This window comes from Lissotriton helveticus, chromosome 5_1 (assembly GCF_964261635.1).
Source record: "Lissotriton helveticus chromosome 5_1, aLisHel1.1, whole genome shotgun sequence".
Classification (NCBI taxonomy): Eukaryota; Metazoa; Chordata; class Amphibia; order Caudata; family Salamandridae; genus Lissotriton; species Lissotriton helveticus.
Window position 1 is genome coordinate 1,655,409,470 of NC_136065.1, and position 12,049 is coordinate 1,655,421,518.

General features: G+C 47.5%; 1 gene segment (V, D, J or C); it reads left to right on the forward strand.

The window, feature by feature from the left end:
* The window catches only part of LOC144755687 (immunoglobulin alpha-2 heavy chain-like), a 1,801,746-nt gene that overhangs the window by 448,052 nt on the left and 1,341,645 nt on the right, over nucleotides 1-12,049 (forward strand).

The window sequence follows — 12,049 nt, forward strand, 5'->3', positions numbered from 1 at the left end:
CAGAAGGGCGCTGAGTTCGGCGTGTTTCCAGCTTTCTGGGAATGTGGCGGAGTTAAGGGAGCAGTTGATGACATCTCGGAGGTGGGGTGCGATAATGGAGTCTGCTTTGTTGAAGATGTGATGGGGGCATGGGTCTGTAGGAGACCCTGAGTGGATGGAGTTCATCAGGCGAATGGTGTCTTCTGTGGTGATTGGGTTCCAGTCGAAAAGGTTATTCGGAGAAGGTACAGGTTCGGAGGTGAGTGGGGTGGACTGGTTTACGGGTTGGTTGTCAAAGCTGTTATGATGTCGGCGATTTTGTCATGGAAGAATGAGGCGAGGGAGTCGCAGAGGACTTGAGGGGGGGTGATGTCGTTAGAGCTGGCGGTGGGGTTAGTGAATTCTTTGATGATGTTGAAAAGTTCCTTGCTGTTGTGGGCGTTGTTGTCTAGTTGGTCTTTGAGTGCTGATTTCTTGGCTGTCCGGATTAGTTGGTGGTGTTTGCGGGTGGCGTTTTTGAAGGCGGCTTGGGTGATAGTGTTTGGGTCTGTTTTCCAAGTTTTCTCAAGGGAACGACAGAGCTTCTTGGATTTCTTAAGGTCATCGTTGAACCAGGGGGCGTTTTGCTTCCTTGCTTGATTTGATGTTTTTTCAAGGGTGCTAGTTTGTTTGCGGTTTGGGTTAACCATTGTGTGAGGATGATGGCGGCTTGGTTAGCATTTGTTGAATAGGCAGGGTTTTATTGAAGAAGCGATGTTGAGATCTGGTCGATGGTGATTTTGTTCCAATTTCTTCGCAGAGTTGGTTGAGGGTGGTTGTGGATCGAGGTCTTATTGTAAATAAAGTGGATGCAACTGTGGTCCGTCCAGTGGAGGGGTGTGGTGTGAGTGAAGGAGATATGCTTGCTGGAAGTGAAGATAGGGTTGAGTGTGTGTCCTGCATAGTGTGTGGGGGTGTTAACAAGTTGTTTGAGTCCGAGATTGGCGAGATTGTCCAGAAGGGTGGTAGTGTTACTGTCGTTGCTCTTTTCCAGATGGAAATTGAGGTCTCCCAGTAGAATGTATTCTTCCGAGGGGAGGGCGTGTGGGGTGATGAAGTCGGTGATGTCTTCGCTGAATTTTGTGCGGGGTCCTGGAGGCCTGTAGAGGAGGGTGCCTCTGAGTGTGGTCTTGGGGTCGGTGTGGATCTGGAAGTGAAGGTGTTCGGCGATAGCGAGATTGTCTTCTGAGCTGGTTGAGACGCGGATGGTGGGCTTGGTTGGACGAACGCAGCTGGCGGGTGGGGTGTAAAAGGAAAGGCGCGTGTTGAGACAATCAGGTCCAAGTTTGTATAGGGCTTTGTGTGCGTGGGTGAGGAGACGGAACGTTATTCTCTTGTTGACGGGAAGCCAGTGAAGGTCTTTCAGGTGAACGGAAATGTGGTCTGTGCGGGGGATGTCTAGTATGAGTCTGGCTGAAGCATTTTGGATGCGTTGGAGTTTTTTCTGCAGTTTTGCGGTGGAACCGGCGTAACGGGTGTTTCCGTAGTCCAGACTGCTTGTAACCAGTGCGTGGGTGACCGTTTTTCTTGTTTCGGTGGGGATCCAGCGAAATGTTTTTTTGAGCATGCGTAGGATGTTGAAGTATGAAAATGAGACGGTGTTGACTTGTCTGGTCATCGAGAGTGAGGAGTCCAGGATGATGCCCAGGTTCCGTGCGTGGTCCGTCGGTATGGGGGCTTTTCCTAGGGCCGTTGGCCACCAAGAGTCGTCCCAGGCGGAAGGGGATGAACCTAAGATGAGGACTTCCGTTTTGTCCGAGTTCAGTTTCAGACGGCTTTGCTTCATCCACTCGGCTACTTCTTTCATCCCTTCATGTAGGTTGGTTTTGGCGGTGGTTGGGTCTTTGGTGAGTGAGAGGATCAGCTGGGTGTCATCAGCGTAGGAGATGATGTTGAGGTTGTGTTGACGTGCGATGGTTGCGAGGGGGCTCATGTAGACGTTAAAGAGGGTGGGGCTGAGTGATGATCCTTGCGGGACGCCGCAGATGACTTCGGTGGCCTCTGACTTAAAAGGGGGAGGCGGACTCTCTGAGTTCTTCCAGCGAGGAACGAAATGATCCAGTCCAATGCTTTTCCTTGAATTCCGATGTTTCTGAGGCGTTGTATCAGGGTGCTATGGCAGACTGTGTCGAAGGCTGCGGAGAGGTCAAGGAGGATGAGGGCGACTGTGTCTCCGTTGTCCAGTAGTGTTCGAATGTCGTCTGTTGCTGCGATGAGGGCGGTCTCGGTGCTGTGTTTGGCTCGGAAGCCAGACTGTGAGGAGTCGAGTGAATTGTGGGTTTCGAGGAAGGCGGCGAGCTGATTGTTGATGGCTTTCTCGATGACTTTGGCAGGGAATGGGAGGAGCGAGATGGGGCGGTAGGTTTTGAGTTCTGTGGGGTCAGCTGTGGGTTTCTTCAGAAGGGCGCTGAGTTCGGCGTGTTTCCAGCTTTCTGGGAATGTGGCGGAGTTAAGGGAGCAGTTGATGACATCTTGGAGGTGGGGTGCGATAATGGAGTCTGCTTTGTTGAAGATGTGATGGGGGCATGGGTCTGTAGGGGACCCTGAGTGGATGGAGTTCATCAGGCGAATGGTGTCTTCTGTGGTGATTGGTTGGGGTTGGTTTGAGACAAATCCTCCAAAAATGGCCTCTGTGCATGTGAATACATGTGCAGTAGCTATCTTTGAAGGATTTTTCTTAAAACAAAAAAAAAGCTTAACAATATTATAAACAAGCATAAATGCATACACACCACACGTCACACGTTTGGCAGGGTTTAAACCTGTTTAACTTGCCTGACTGCTACACAATTACATGGTTGTGACATAGGTGTTAAGGCAAGTGAGAGCTGAGGGGGCTAATACTTTAATAAGAGATCAGGGTTGGGGCAGGGTGAGCTGATGAGGAGGGATTGTCACGGTGATGGGCCAAAAAAAGTCCCTCGTCCAATGCAATATATTTACATTAGGAGTGTAAGGATACAACTAATCTAATTAATACATTTTGAAAACAAAATGTTCCTTAAACCGGGAAACACAAGAAGAGGGAGGAAATATTTCAAATCAAGAGCTGTGACCTAATGTAGACAAGATAGCCTTTGAGATATGAGCAAAATGCAAACACAAAGGCTACTCTAAGTCCGTTTTGAATACTATCGGTCTGTCTGCAAACAGACAGCTGGAGTCGTTTTACGGGGCCATAAAACGATCATTGGAAAAGGAAAAACCTAGCCCTTAATGCATTGCAAATAAATTAGTTCATGGAAAATATCCCATGTGCAAGTTACGAAAGAATGGAGCGAATATATGATATGTAATGTAGTCTGGGTTTGGTGTGGTTTCAGCTTGTGATTGTCAGAAATGGTGGTCTCTAGTTGGAGTGGCTTGCACCCTGTCCAAGTAGGGACCCTTCCTTCTAATCAGGGTAAGGGAGTTACACACCCAAGATAGCCCGTGCTCATCCCCTTGATAGCTTGGCATGAGCAGTAAGGCTTATCTCAGAGGCAATGCATAAAACATTTGTTCAAACCACAAACAGTAACCCAGTGAAAACACTACAATTGGACACCAAACCAGTTTAAAAGTGACAAAATCCAACATACATAAGCAAAGACATATCTTTTTAAAGGTTTAAGCATTTCAAGCCATAGAACTCCATGCAAGTGTTGATTTTAGCAAAAATTACCTTTGATGCATCAAACTCCAAGACAAAAAAACATGTGCAAAGGAGAGACGCATCAGAAAACACAGTGATGTCTCGATTTTTGAGTCTCAGAGGATTGCTGGTCTCAGTTCTGCTGCATACAGGAGTAGTGGTGCGTCAACTCCTTACTGCGAGGAGAAGCAATGCGTAAAACTCAAAAAGAAGCTTCTTGTGGCAGTGAGATGCGCTGGAAACTTGGTGCACAGGTGTGATACATGAAGAATCCAGACACGCTGGAGTCGGTGCGGTGGCGAGTTGGAGCTGAGGGCTCAGACGTCAGAGACACACTGCTCTGGATTTGGGCTGTGGCAATTCCTCCAGCTGCAGACAGGTGCTGATTTTTTTACCACGGTGATGCGTTGGTTTCTCAACCACATGCCAACTTGCAGTGGGAAAAAGGGAACTGAGGGGTGATGCATGGATTTTTAGCACTCAAAGCAGCAAAACCACCTCCAAAGGACCAGAACTTGAGTGGACACTACTTGGCAGCAGAGGAGCTTAGGGGTGCTGCAGATGAAGCCTTTGATAGACTTGAGATTTCCAACAGGCGACAAGCACTCACAAGACCTTGGAGAACCTTGATAATTAGGATAGAAAGTACAGTCCAGTACTTCCTCTGCCCAAGACGAAAACAGTAAGCAGCAGGCCAACTAAACACAGCAACAAGCAGAGTGGCAGTTATCCTTCTACAGCTTCTCCACGCTTCTTCTTGGCAGAATCTCCTCTTGATCCAGAAGTGTTATAAAGTGTGGGGTTGCAGGTCCAATACTTATACCCCTTTTGCCCTTTGAAGTTGGCACACATTAAAGGATAGTGTGTGTAGTGCACAGATCCTGCCTTTCCCTGTCCTGGCTCCAGACACACTACAGGGGGTGGAGACAGCATTGTGAGAGGAAAGCACAGTCCTATTCTGGTGTCCGTGAGAACTCCTCCCACTACTCTTGCTCAGGAAAGCCCGTCAGCCTGGTGTCGGTCAATCAGGATATGAAGGGCACACCTTAGCTCCGTTAGTGTGACTTTCTAGAGTGAATCCGCAAACAGCCCAAATGTCAGTTCAAACTAGATCTGATTCCACAGGCAGGCAGAGGCACAGGATTGTGAAGCAAGAAAAATGCCCACTTTCTAAAAGTTTAGTAAAACAAGGGGTTGGGCCTTTACTTACATCCAAACTAGGCCACAATATAAGTAGGAAAGGAGAGGGTGTTTTGGACTTGCACTGAATATTGATACCTTCAAAAATAACCACCTTTCACCATTAAGTGGTTATGGTGCTTTTATTCCATCTTCTCTTTTTTCATTCAAAGTACAAACATGTTAGACATTTAATTCATGTCATAGAAAGAGATACTGTACAATACTATTGAAGACAAATAGAAAATGACATAATACACATTTCAAACAGAAACGCATTCAAAACAGACAATTGTATACAAAACACTATATAACAGACAACAGACCAGTCCTTATTTGTAAGGTAGTGCAAACAATTAATACTTATTAAGAATGCGACATGCCAGTTACAGCTAGATCACACAAAGATTACAACAGGTAGAAAGTCCTGTTTGTATACGGAGCATTCCATTAACTGGTAGTGGCTGTTACTAGCTGAGAGGGGTCGAAGCGTTTCTAAACCCAATTCAATTTGGGGGTTCTCCTCAGGACCAAGACATACACTACAAAACATAAAGGGGAAGTGTTTATGAATTGGGGATCCCTGTGTTAAAAAAGGGGGAACCATTGGGCCTACCTGAGGGGTGCCTGACATGTAGTAATAGAGAAGATTTGGGCCTAGCAAGTGGGTGCACTTGCCAGGTCGACCTGGCAGTTTAAAATTGCACTTGCAGATAGAGGCCTGGCATTGATTAGTATCCAGTGCTAGAAAGAACCAGTTCTACTGATGTGCGAGGTGCCAGCATTTCAGTGACCGGGCATTAGTACCCAACTCCCCTTTACAGCCATCACTCAATATAGCCGGTATTTTAGACTGCGATTCTATACAACGTGTCCCATCCTTCAATGCCTGGACAGTTTGTGATCTGCCATGAAATTATCTGTTAAATAGCAGACACCTGCTCTGCTTCTGGACAACAGCACAGAATAAATCACCGGTAATGCCAGGCACTGGCACAAGTGGGCCCTGTCCCCTATGGGGTATCTAAACATTCCCAGATGTGTGAGACATCAATATCTAAGACAGGTAGCCAAGTCAAGTCAAGTCAGGATTTATATAGCGCACTACATACCCATAGGGTCTCAAGGCGCTTGAGGAAGGTGGGAGGTTTACTTATCGAATATCCAGGTTTTAAGTTGTTTTCTGAAAGTTAGGTGGTTTTGAGTAAGGCGGAGGTGGATGGGAAGGGAATTCCAGGTCTGGCTGAAGCATTTTGGATGCGTTGGAGTTTTTTCTGCAGTTTTGCGGTGGAACCGGCGTAACGGGTGTTTCCGTAGTCCAGACTGCTTGTAACCAGTGCGTGGGTGACCGTTTTTCTTGTTTCGGTGGGGATCCAGCGAAATGTTTTTTTGAGCATGCGTAGGATGTTGAAGTATGAAAATGAGACGGTGTTGACTTGTCTGGTCATCGAGAGTGAGGAGTCCAGGATGATGCCCAGGTTCCGTGCGTGGTCCGTCGGTATGGGGGCTTTTCCTAGGGCCGTTGGCCACCAAGAGTCGTCCCAGGCGGAAGGGGATGAACCTAAGATGAGGACTTCCGTTTTGTCCGAGTTCAGTTTCAGACGGCTTTGCTTCATCCACTCGGCTACTTCTTTCATCCCTTCATGTAGGTTGGTTTTGGCGGTGGTTGGGTCTTTGGTGAGTGAGAGGATCAGCTGGGTGTCATCAGCGTAGGAGATGATGTTGAGGTTGTGTTGACGTGCGATGGTTGCGAGGGGGCTCATGTAGACGTTAAAGAGGGTGGGGCTGAGTGATGATCCTTGCGGGACGCCGCAGATGACTTCGGTGGCCTCTGACTTAAAAGGGGGAGGCGGACTCTCTGAGTTCTTCCAGCGAGGAACGAAATGATCCAGTCCAATGCTTTTCCTTGAATTCCGATGTTTCTGAGGCGTTGTATCAGGGTGCTATGGCAGACTGTGTCGAAGGCTGCGGAGAGGTCAAGGAGGATGAGGGCGACTGTGTCTCCGTTGTCCAGTAGTGTTCGAATGTCGTCTGTTGCTGCGATGAGGGCGGTCTCGGTGCTGTGTTTGGCTCGGAAGCCAGACTGTGAGGAGTCGAGTGAATTGTGGGTTTCGAGGAAGGCGGCGAGCTGATTGTTGATGGCTTTCTCGATGACTTTGGCAGGGAATGGGAGGAGCGAGATGGGGCGGTAGGTTTTGAGTTCTGTGGGGTCAGCTGTGGGTTTCTTCAGAAGGGCGCTGAGTTCGGCGTGTTTCCAGCTTTCTGGGAATGTGGCGGAGTTAAGGGAGCAGTTGATGACATCTTGGAGGTGGGGTGCGATAATGGAGTCTGCTTTGTTGAAGATGTGATGGGGGCATGGGTCTGTAGGGGACCCTGAGTGGATGGAGTTCATCAGGCGAATGGTGTCTTCTGTGGTGATTGGGTTCCAGTCGAAAAGGTTATTCGGAGGAGGTACAGGTGCGGAGGTGAGTGGGGTGGACTGGTTTATGGGTTGGTTGTCAAAGCTGTTATGAATGTCGGCGATTTTGTCATGGAAGAATGAGGCGAGGGAGTCGCAGAGGACTTGAGGGGGGGTGATGTCGTTAGAGCTGGCGGTGGGGTTAGTGAATTCTTTGATGATGTTGAAAAGTTCCTTGCTGTTGTGGGCGTTGTTGTCTAGTCGGTCTTTGAGTGCTGATTTCTTGGCTGTCCGGATTAGTTGGTGGTGTTTGCGGGTGGCGTTTTTGAAGGCGGCTTGGGTGATAGTGTTTGGGTCTGTTTTCCAAGTTTTCTCAAGGGAACGACAGAGCTTCTTGGATTTCTTAAGGTCATCGTTGAACCAGGGGGCGTTTTGCTTCCTTGCTTGATTTGATGTTTTTTCAAGGGTGCTAGTTTGTTGGCGGTTTGGGTTAACCATTGTGTGAGGTTGATGGCGGCTTGGTTAGCGTTCGTTGAATAGGCAGGGGTTTTTTGAAGAAGCGATGTTGAGATCTGGTCGATGGTGATTTTGTTCCAATTTCTTCGCAGAGTTGGTTGAGGGTGGTTGTGGATCGAGGTCTTATTGTAAATAAAGTGGATGCAACTGTGGTCCGTCCAGTGGAGGGGTGTGGTGTGAGTGAAGGAGATATGCTTGCTGGAAGTGAAGATAGGGTCGAGTGTGTGTCCTGCATAGTGTGTGGGGGTGTTAACAAGTTGTTTGAGTCTGAGATTGGCGAGATTGTCCAGAAGGGTGGTAGTGTTACTGTTGTTGCTCTTTTCCAGATGGAAATTGAGGTCTCCCAGTAGAATGTATTCTTCCGAGGGGAGGGCGTGTGGGGTGATGAAGTCGGTGATGTCTTCGCTGAATTTTGTGCGGGGTCCTGGAGGCCTGTAGAGGAGGGTGCCTCTGAGTGTGGTCTTGGGGTCGGTGTGGATCTGGAAGTGAAGGTGTTCGGCGATAGCGAGATTGTCTTCTGAGCTGGTTGAGACGCGGATGGTATTCTTGTGGACGATGGCGATGCCTCCTCCTGTTTGAAAGGTGCGGTCCTTACGGATGATCTTGTAGCCGTCCGGGATGGCTATGGTGATGTCTGGAGCTGAAGAGGCATTCATCCAGGTTTCTGTTAGGAAGGCGATGTCCGGAGAAATGGTGTTGAGTAGATTCCAAAGGTCGATGGCGTGTTTGTGAACCGAGCGGGTGTTGAGAAGGATGCATTTAAGGTGGTTGGTATTGGATCTCTTTTTGGTGTTTGTTGGTTTGGTGTGGGTCTTGATGCAGGTGAATTTGCAGGAGTGGCAGCTGAAGGGTCCATGGGTGTGTCCTGGTGCTGCTTGGGCGCAGTTAGGGAGTTGGCCGGGGTTAAGTGCTAAGAGTGTGGAGGCGTTGTATGTAATGCGGGATGGATGGGTGAAGCGGGGACCAGGGGGTCTGGCGCTGGGCGCGGTCCAGGCGCGGACGGGCGTAGACGGGCTTACCTTTGGCGCACCTTTGGCGCGAATGGGGCGCGACCGCTGCGCGTGAACGCTGCACGCAAATGCATCTGGCATAAGTGGAAGGGAAGGGGGAGGGGAGGGGAGGGGCGAGGGCTGGTCAGCTGGGAGGCTGTAGCGGGGCGGAGATCGGGTCAGGGAGGCACAATAACAACACCAAAATGGAAACGAAACCGGAATTGGGGTATCAACACTGCAATGTCTAAGCAAGTGGCAGCGGTACAGTCGAGCACAATGGTAACAACAGGCAGCACAGCGCAATACAAACAATTATTAAAGCGCACTTTGGAACACTCGCGCTGCGATGTAGTTATGCTCAGCCAGGCAGTCAATCTAGCGATGATTACAATCTGGGCAAGCAGAGACCAGTCTAGTTTTGAAGCGCTACGATACTGGGTGGCCAATAGCGGTGTAGCGTAGAAGCGCTAAGGAGCCAGGCGTGCTGTAGGGCAGGGAGCTGTGTGAGGAGCGTCCACCGTTGATGGAATCAGGGCGGTCACAGGGAGCTGGTAGCAGAGCCCTTGACATTGTAGAAACTGTTGAGCAGATTAGAGAGGTCTTCATTGTCAACCACCAGCTCCCTGTGAGCGACATCCGCCAAACCATTCTACAATCAATCCACCAATTTAAACCTAATCTCACCTTCTATGCACCAACCCACAAACACAGAAAGCAATTATCCCACCATGTCAAATTATACCTATTGCCTTTGTCAATGCTCATTTTCTGCAGCCTGTAAGTACATTTCTAAAGAAGAGAGAGAGGCACCAAGTGTATTTATCTGACCCCATCACTTGACCTGAACCCTGAGTCTGGGAGCTCAGGACGGTCTGCATCTGATATGGTCAATGCTCCCTCAGCTAAATACCAGCGCTTTATATTTCTATCTTGACTTGAATATGCAAATCAGTACCCTGCTGCCCCTGGTTATATGGCGGCTGCGTGCATCTGCAGCACCCACAGATCACACAACACACACGAGGGGCAGCTGTGAGTCTGTGCTCGGCAACACAAGGCACAATGGCGCACTTCATTGTGCTTGTAGTCTTCTTGGTCTTTCCTTCCTGTAAGTCCCTGCTGGGAATTGACGCCTGAATGTGCTATGAAATGAAGGTCAGCCGATGCGTTTTGTTAGTAATGATGTTACTCTTTTTTCGTCCCTAGACGTCCATCCGCAGATCACGCTGCTGGAATCTGGTCCAGGGATGCTGACGCCGGCGGAGACCCTCCTGCTGAGCTGTAAAGTTACCGGATTCTCTATCAGCAGCAATCATTGGTGGGCTTGGATCCGACAACTCCCTGGAAAGGGCCTGGAGTGGATAGGGGAAATCGAATATAATGCTGCTAGAATATTTTATGCCGACTCGCTTAAAAGTCGTTCGACTATTACAAAGGACAACTCCAAGAACGAGTATTATCTGCAGCTAAAGGATACCAGAGCCGAAGACTCGGGGGTGTATTACTGCACGAGAAGCTACCCAGCACTGTGATACAGACTGCTACAAAAAGCTCAAATGTCGTCATGTGTTGGCACGGCTTGGTAAACCACACACCTTGCTCGAATGCTTAAAACGAGACTGAATTAACGAATAATGGCATTTCCTGGCCCACTCGCCTCAATAAAGTAGCCGATCAGTCAGGTAAAATACTATTCACTATTCTGCACCCCTCCTCTAATACAGCCTATCTACATGGGCCTACGACCCCATTTTTCATATGTTGAAGAAAACAAAGGCTGTGAAGCCCATTGCAGTCTATCACATGTTTAATGCAAACATTTAGCAAGCTGATGTAAACAAAAAAGTGATGGATGGAATGTTTGAATTATTCTCACTGGTAATTACTCGGGCAGCATTTCAACATTATTTCGCGCACCATGCCACCTCTGTTTGGACCTGGCCATATGCAAATCAGTCTTGACTCTGCTCCAATAAGAACAGTCCTGCCCAGAATGCAAGGCCAGGTCCTCCCTGAATCGAAGCACAAGTAACCCAAGATTAGTTTCACTCCTAATAGGGCTCAACAGTACGTACAGCTTAGTTCCAGTGGCACATTATGCACAGAACTCACATCTGGGCATGGCTATCACAGCTAGGCGTAGCACTGAAATATATAGAGCAATCACCAATGGCTGAGATTAATTCAAGCATCCCTTCCATCAACTTGCATTTTTTGCAGTAAGCACCTTAAGTTGGAAGGATATGCTCAGACATGGATCCTGTGTTCACTGTGCTATAGAATTCAAGCTGTACAACACTGATGAGACCTTTGTAGGTATAAACCGGTCTGGGATTGCTTGTGTTCCCTTCTGGTGGGGACCTGTACTTGCAGTTTATGCCAGACTGTTCCAATCTCAGCAGGAGCAAAATTGATTTGAATTAGGCAGTTAGTTCTCTGTCCAGAATGGCAAAGCAGGTGAAAATTATCATTTGGAATGCGACCCAGAGCAATTGCCAGTGGCCAAGATTAATTCAAGCATTCCTTCCATCACCTTGTTTTTGCTAAATTTAGTAATCCGCAAAATATTCTGAATGCAAATTCACAATTTCAGTGAACTAGTGATTTGACGTCAGAGCATACAAAATGCATGGTCACCCGCAAACGTTTGCCTTCCTCGTCCTATGTTTGCTTAGTTAGCCTTTTGGCTGCCTTAGAACTCTCTGAACTTTACCACTCCTAAACAGTGTTAAAGTGCTTGCTCTCTTTCCCTAAAACATGATACATAACTGACCCAGTGCGAACCCAATAAGTTGATTAGGAATAAATATTCAACAACATAACATACTTTGGCCCATACACATTTACCCAAATCACTGATGCGCTGGGTTCAAGTTTGTTAACTTTACATTTTTTTACTCTTGTATACTCAGACACAAAATTTAAACACCCGATACTTTTGCGTATTTGAACAAATGTTAATCGACTTTTCATCTATTTCATCGATAAACCAATTAGTTGAAGAGTTGATGGCAATGAGAACTCACAAAGACAATCATAGAAACTGGCTAAATAACAACAAACTCTTGTTGAGATTTAATAATTGTATCTAGTAATAATAAAGGCTCATAGCGATTACATTCTTAATTTCAAATACTGAAAACTTCATGAGAGAGAGCAACAATCTAATCATAGCAACACATGAACTATCATTTCAAATATACGTTGCAAAGAGTAGATAGATGAAGAGACATTAGATGCAAGGAAAATATATAAAAATTAAAACCATCAATTTGGAGGGGATGGATGAAAAGACAAAAGCTTCGTAGACAA